The sequence below is a fragment of the Sinocyclocheilus anshuiensis genome, unplaced genomic scaffold (genome assembly GCF_001515605.1).
Source record: "Sinocyclocheilus anshuiensis isolate Anshui unplaced genomic scaffold, SAMN03320099.WGS_v1.1 scaffold397, whole genome shotgun sequence".
NCBI lineage: Eukaryota > Metazoa > Chordata > Actinopteri > Cypriniformes > Cyprinidae > Sinocyclocheilus > Sinocyclocheilus anshuiensis.
In genome coordinates, this window is record NW_015539841.1 from 29,934 (window position 1) to 38,024 (window position 8,091).

Genomic DNA, 8,091 nt, shown 5'->3' on the forward strand with positions numbered 1-8,091 from the left:
TCTTTCCCTCAATTAGCTACACTAATGCCTATAGTATAGTAATTTCTTGTAATACTACACAACTGTTGATAATTGCCCCACAAAATGCAGTGTTAGAAATGCCTAGTTACTTGAATGCCAGTGAAATATCTATAAAATACAAAATACCAACCCTTATAAGCCATATAAAATTATTCTAAAGAATACTGTGTAAATAGAAAAAGTCGTTAGCTCCTTCATACCGTGTTAATACTGTGCCAAAAACTGGTTAGAATGACTGCGGCGAATACTCAAAGGTTACACACCATGTTCCTTTAAATGACACACTTCACAGTTAACTGCCAGAATTACTTACAATGGCAAGTGGTTAAGGACATTATTTAAAAATAATAATAAAGACGACTAAATGAGAGGAAAATATCTATCAAACCCACAGGGTCCATAACTTGAACTTTTCAATAGACTCCCGATTTGAGGTCAGAAACCATCACAGTATCATAGATATTGTTGAAAAGGCTGTCAGGAGGGGAAAAAAGCAAACACTTCATACAGAAAGAATATACCTTCATAAATGAGCAGGGCACTTCATATTTTTTTCCCATAATTAAGCTTGAATAGTTATTTTCTGTTGTGCAGTTGGTCGCCCCAAAATACCCTTAGAGATTTGTGAACTGTAGCAGCTATGTATTCTAAATGTAGGAATTTAGCCTAAACTAATGAATGGCACACAATGAGAGTGCCAATCTCTCAAAAACCATCTCCAATGTTTTAATGTGGTCCTCCCACAACTTAGTATAGACCACAATATCGTCAAGATAGGCATCACAATTGGGCACATCTCCGAGGACAATATGCATCAGCCTCTGAAAGGTGGCTGGTGCATTGCGCATTCCAAAGGCGAGGACACCATATTGAAGGAAGTGGTCTGGGGTGGCAAATGCCGAAATTTCTGAGGCACGGACAGTCAAGGGCACCTGCCAGTTGCCTTTCAACAAGTCCAGCTTCGTGACAAACTCAGCCGATCCCACTCTGTCTATACAGTCCTCCATTCTGGGGAGTGGAAAGGAATCTGCTTTTGTAACTGCATTGACCTTGCGAAAATCTGTGCAGAAACGAAAAGTGCCATCTGACTTGGGAACTAACAAACAAGGGGAGCTCCAAGGACTTTGACTAGGTCGGGCCAGGCCATGCTGTAACATGTACTCCGCTTCAATTTTCATGATGTTACGCTTAGCTGGATTAACCCTGTATGGGTGCTGTTTAATTGGTTTAGCTTGCCCTACATCGATGTCATGCTCTAGAACTGAGGTTCTGCCTGGCACGTCAGAGAACAGTGACCCAAAGTGTTGCATCAGCTGAATAATCTGCTTACTCTGGTCATGACTTAAGTGAGCAAGGAATGTGGTCAAATCTTTCAGCACCACAGAGTTTTGCAACCTTCCACCAGTTTGATGACTAACTTGAGCAGCTTCTTGGCTGCACGTTGCCATAGCAACAGGTACTGGAGACACAGATTCAAATGGAGAAACAGGCTGAGAGTTGCTTACAAACCTCTTTAACATATTGATGTGTCATACTCTGGTTTTGCGTCGCCTATCAGGAGTACTGACCATATAGTCGGTGTCACTGAGATTTTCTTTCACTTGATAGGGCCTGTGAATTTTGCTTGTAAGGGCGAACCAGGTTCAGGAAGAAGTACAAGAACTTCATCGGTTGGATGGAAACTACGGGAGACAGTTTTCTTATCAAAATGTTTTTTCATCTTTGCTTGTGTCGCCATTAGATGTTCCCGAGCAAGTTCACGTGCCCTGTGCAACTGCTCTCGAAAGGAACTAACATAGTCAAGGGTGGTTACTGGCAACGTATCTTGGGCCAGAAGTTGTTCAGCTAGCACTTTAAGAGGACCACGCACTGTATGCCCAAATACAAGGTCTGCTGGACTGAAACCAAGGGACTCCTGCTCTGCTTCTCTGATTGCAAACATCAAAAATGGCAAGCCTTCCGCCCAGTCCCTTCCACTAGAGAGACAATAAGTACGCAACATTGCTTTGAGTGTTTGGAGGAATCTTTCTACCGCGCCTTGGGATTGCGGGTGATATGCGCTCGAGAGTACATGCTTAATTCCGAGCTGTGCTAATGTCTGAGTGAAAAGCCTCGAAGTAAAGTTTGTACCTCGGTCATTTTGTAAGATTCGTGGTAAGCCAAACACGGTACAAAATTTTATTAACTCTTTGATGATTACAGGTGCCTTGATAGAGCGCAAGGGAACAGCTTCGGGAAAGCACATGATGGTTAGAATGTACTCGTACCCAGATTTCGACTTCGGTAACGGACCAACACAGTCAACCAACAAGCGCTCAAAGGGTTCTTTCATAACTGGTATGGGCTGCAAAGGTGCGACGGGAACCTTCTGATTTGGTTTACCAGCCAATTGACAGACAGCATATGAGCGGCAGAATTTGGACACAGCTGATTTCAAGCCAGGCCAGAAAAAGTAGTGGGACACACGTCGGAATGTCTTTGTGACACCCAAATGTCCTGAAAGCACATGCTCATGAGCAACTTTCAATACGTGCTCCCTATACGACTAGGGTAGCACAATCTGGTAAATCTCATTAAGGGCAGCACGGGCTTTTGGCCTCCATCTCCGCATTAAAACTTGGTCATTCCAGAAATACCTTACCACTAGATTTTCTCTTGAGTCCCACCGTAGACTCAATGCACCTTGCTAACGAGGGGTCTGTTTTCTGAGCAGCCGCCAATTGTTCCCTTCCTACCCCAACAACAGAATTCAGTTTCGTCACAGTCTCTGCATTAGAAAATTCCTTTACAACAGCTTCCTTTGGAATCGAATCACGATCATCTGAGTTAACCAAGAAGGTTTCAGAGAGGTCAATTACGTCTCTGAATTTCCTTGCTTGAGCACGCGTTATCGCACACTCCGTTTCACACCTGCGAAAGGCAGCAGGGAAACACTGAGCAAGTTTTGAACTGTCAATTACAGTCGGTTCAGTAGTTACTACCGGGCATGGGAATACCTCTCCACCAGCGAGGTCGTTGCCGAGGATAACATCTACCCCTTCAATTGGTAAGCGGGAGCACACCCCAAGCCTCACAGGTCCGGTTACTAACTCTGATTGCAAGTACAGATCATGTAGGGGAACGCTGAGGCACTGCATCCCAATACCTCGAACTAAAACATCTGCACCGGCATAACTAGCCAGCGACGGTAACCGATTTTCCAGAATTAGCGACTGGACTGACCCAGTGTCTCTCAGAATCTTCACCGGCTTCCCTTCTGATTCAGATGACTGAGACACTGTGCCATCCAGCAAAAACGGCAAATACTCACAAGTAACAGTAGCGACCTTATCAACATCACCAAACGTGTAAACCAAAGCTGTACTTTTAGGTCGTATAGCGGCTACTTTCTGTTTCCAAGCTCTACAATCCGAAATGAGATGATTTGGGTCAAGACAGAAGAAGCAAACTCGTTTACCATTACTTTTCCTACACGGTGAGTTGGATGAAGTCTCAGTCTTAGCACGAGAAGAGTCATAGATCTTTTCTCGGGCTGAGCTTTCACTGGTTACCGGCACTATGTTACGCCTCATAGTAGTGAACACACTCTTATGCATTAGAGCAAATTTGTCAGCTAGCACGGCTGCATCAACAAGAGATGTCACTTTTTGGTCGTTTAAATGTACCACTACACCTTCAGGTAAGCAATTCTTGAACTCCTCAAGCAAAATTAACTCCTGAAGATGTTCAAGAGTGGTAACTCTGTTAGAAAAGCACCACTTTTCAAAAAGTGTGCGTTTTTCTCGGGCAAACTCGACATACGTTTGTTTGGCAGCTTTCGCATGGGATCGGAATTTCTGTCTGTATGCCTCCGGCACTAATTCGTAAGCCCTCAACACAGCTGCTTTAACAGCGTCATAGTCAAGAGACTGCTCGAGTGGCAAAGCAGAGGAGACTTCCTGGGCTTTCCCAGTAAGGCTACACTGTAGAAACAGAGCCCACACATCTTTTGGCCAGCTTAACTTGGTGGCTATGCGTTCAAATGTGACGAAATATGCATCTACCTCACTCTCTCTAAATGGTGGAACAAGTTTGAGATTCTTACTAATGTCAAAACTCGCATCTGCACCAGCCTCATGCAAGCTCTGAGGGGCAGCAGCAGGAGAGGTGACAGAAGGTAGTCGTGACCGCGCCCTAGGCACAGGCCTGTCTTTCAGGTCCTGATCTTTTAACTGTTGTAGTCTTAAAGCTTGGTCAGTCTCTGCCTCTAGAAGACGTAACCTAATAAGTAGTGTTTCACATTCCACTTGCTTAATCTGGAGATCTAGCTCCTTCATTTTAAATCGCTAATATAGGGTCAACATTAGGAAGGGCCCCATCTGACACAGCTCCTAATGCCATGTCAGACGAAACCTCCACCTCCTCCATAGCAACAGACTCTGGTAAAATTCCAGTTTCCACAAGCCTATCACGCAACACTTGTTTGATAGTTCTTTTCGCTGCCTCCCTTGGTACACTGACATTAAAAAAGTCAGCTATCAACAATAAATCAACTTTTCTACAACGTTCAAAAACTTCTGTGGTAGGTTGGAGAGTGAACGACCAGTTTCCTCACCCACCAAAAAACTGCCAAACAGCACCAAAAACACAGCACATTAGAATTAAGAGGCGAACGGACGAGCCCCCAATTGTTACGTTCCCCTCCTGTCTAGGGGTTTGCGAGGGGAAGTAGCAAAGGGAAAACGCATAAATTAAGTAAAAGAGCGGCAAGAACACACTTCAGTCCTCTGTCCCAAAGTGAAAATGACACCAATTCAAATGTATACAAAGATGGAGATTTATTTACAAAAAGAAACACAATGAGTTTAACAAAGAGATAGGGAGCAATGGCTCAGGATAGAGCAGGGCCTAAAATAACAAACAAAACAATTAACTAACTATTTTAGGGAGTAGCACTAACTTACCTCAAACACCCAAAAGAAAAGAGAAATAAACAACATAAAACTTCCCTCAACTCCCTAACTGAACCAAAAACAGGGATGAAAGTATTATCCAAAGAAAAAGGCACTCTCTCCCTACAGCTTCCCTTTTAACTCCCATATACCAAAAAAAAAAAAGGAAAATAAAAAGAACATATTACCTGCTATTTATCTTTAGCTTTTTAACAAAGCAAAAACAGGGTCAGATATTATTTTCTGACAACGCTCACCACAGAAGCACTATTAGCCACTTGCTAATAAACAACTCAAAATCTGAGGGTGACAAACAACAAAGAGAGAGAGAGCGGGAGACCAAGCACAACACAGAGCAATCAAACTTATGTTGATAACAATGATCTCTTGACATTTTTACTCGATATGGATTAATCTAACAGTCTGACACAGCAGAAATGAACAAAACAGCCAGCCAGCCAGTGAATGTGGCTAGTAAGTTCTGCGTGTCTCTGTGTGAATGAATGGCGCCGCTTAGTCTGATACACAAACTCAAGCAGCGTCACGCTCACTGTGTTATGTGTATCTCAATAAATGCTTTTGCGAGAGTGACTTCACAAAGGTTTCACGAGGTATGCATGATTTAATTTGAGAAAAACTACCGACAAATACACACTGAAACTCAAAGATCTCAAAGAACAGCACAAAGAAATAAATGAATAAAAAATAAAAAAGTTTAACTTTAAGAAATTATGACTGAAATATATTACTTTTGTATATTAAAATGTACTTTTCAAAGTAGTAATAACAATATTATTAGTGGAATATCACACAACCAATTTTTTCCATCCATGTTTTAATTTATATAGTTCTGTCATGCAGCATTTTATTTGACTAAAAATTTTTCAAAGTTTTATACATTTTTTTTTTTTATAAATCACCATTTTTGATGATAAATTTGTATTAAGCATTTCCTTCCCCATTAATGGTAAATTAATATTGTGATAAATATCGATACCGTATGATATGAAAAACAAAACAAAAAAAACTGATAATCTCTTTGGCCATATCGCCCAGCCCTTCCTTGAGTTAAGGCAGTTCATCATGATGCAAGTCTGTGAGGTTTTCCCACTCATTTTAGCATCTGCCAGGCTGAAGAACAAAAGTAACAGCTCATCTTGCCTCTTACACGTGATCTGAGGAATCATTCATGTCTGTAACAGTTTAATACTTAGCATGTGCACTAGTAATAATCTGTAATGACCAAATTCAGCTTCTCTGCTTTTTCTCCCATAGGTAAACGATGGAGCACAGCTAGTGCTTACCTCTGGCCTGCGCTGTCCAGAGCCAATCTGAGAACAGAGGTCAGCTGCGTGGTGACCCGTATTCTGTTTGATGGGACCCGCGCGAGAGGGGTGGAGTACCAGCAGCATGGACAGATGAAAAAGGTCAAAAAATGAACTCACTGACATTAGTATTTAGTATTTACGTCAAATGAGCTTTTCACACTGCACTGAACTCCTGGGTTATCAATGTTTTAAACCCTGCGGCTTAAGGGAAAATGCTAAATGTCAAAGTGGTGTTAATTGGAGTGAAGAACAGTCAAGGCATATGTATCGCACACAGCAGAGCATGTAAACCTTTTTAAAGTATGCCACATTGGTCGTGAATGCGGATAGACCAGGGCTGCCCAAACTCGGTCCTGGAGGGGTCTGTGGTGGCTTCTGCCGCTATTGTGAAGAATCTTTCTCAGAGTCTTGGGATTTTGATGCCAGAAGAGATTTTATTTTCAGAGACAATAAAACCTGAGAGAACTCTGCAGAGCAATCTCCAGACTCTTTTTCTGTACTCTCTTATATACTGTTCGTTCTCTAGGTGTGTTTAATGGTTTCAGTCATATTTGATATGGGATCATCACGATGCAGTCATGAGGCCTTAATTTTATGTTCTGTGAAAATAAGGGCCCCATTATGTGCCATCATGTGCTTATCATGTACTTCACCATATGCACATTCCATTCTCATACAGATTTCTATACATGCAGGCAAATACACATGATTATAATAGTAGAATAACTTAATACATAAATGGCCACATTCACACCGATTATACCTGAACAATTTACATTTTGATTAATTAAAATCTTCTACATGTCCTGCAGGGTTTAGCTCCAACTTGCCTCAACACACCTGCCTTTAAGTTTCTAGTATGCCTAGTAAGAGCTTGATTTGCTGGTTCAGGTGTGTTTAATTGGGGTTGGAGCTAAACTCTTCAGGACACCGGCCCTCCAGGACCGAGTTTGGACACCCCTGGGATAGACACATTTGGCTTTTCATGTGCACTACCTAATGGATGCTTCTATAGTATACTTGGGCTTTAGGCTTATAAATGAACTTGCCTTGCTTTGTGGCCAGAAAACTAATTTCATTACAAACTGCAGTCAGGAATATATAAGCCTACCATTAACAGTTTTAAGTGAGAAAAGCCCTTAAAGGGATAGTTTACCCAAAAATGAAAAATTGCTGTTAATTATTTTACTCTTCCTCAGGCCATCCAAGATGTAGATAACTATTTTCTTCAGTAGAACAGTAAAGAAGATTTTTAACTGAAACCGTGGTCCTTAAAATGATTCATACAATGCAAATCCATGCACTTTGAGAATCAAAAAGGCATATGCAGGCAGGACAAAATTAATATCCGTGGCTCCTGACGATATATATTTAGGTCTTATAAAGTGAATTGATCATTCTGTAAGAAAAACGGAACAATATTTACAACATTATTGACGCATAGCCTCTCCTCTGGAAAGTGATGTCCAGTTCACGAATGAATCCTTCTTTTGATGCGATTCTTTTTAGTGAGATATTGGGTCCTTTAATAATATAATTGCGTATACATGATGTCATTGCACGATTACATAAACACATTGCCGAATCAGATGTTGAAAACAGTAAATTGAAATGATTTGTCCAAAAGAACCAGTTCAAGGAAACAAATCAGACTTTCCTGTTTGTCTGAGGCTCTGGATTACAGGTAATGATGTTCAGTTTCTTGCACAGACCGATTGTTTTGCTTCATAAGACCTCAATATATCATCAGGAGCCACGTTATTCATTTTGTCTTGCCTGTATATGCTTTTTTTTTTTTTTTTTTTTAATAT

The 8,091-nt window shown here is 41.3% G+C and overlaps 1 pseudogene; it reads left to right on the forward strand.

The window, feature by feature from the left end:
* The window catches only part of LOC107684461 (choline dehydrogenase, mitochondrial-like), a 21,857-nt pseudogene that overhangs the window by 4,027 nt on the left and 9,739 nt on the right, over window positions 1-8,091 (forward strand).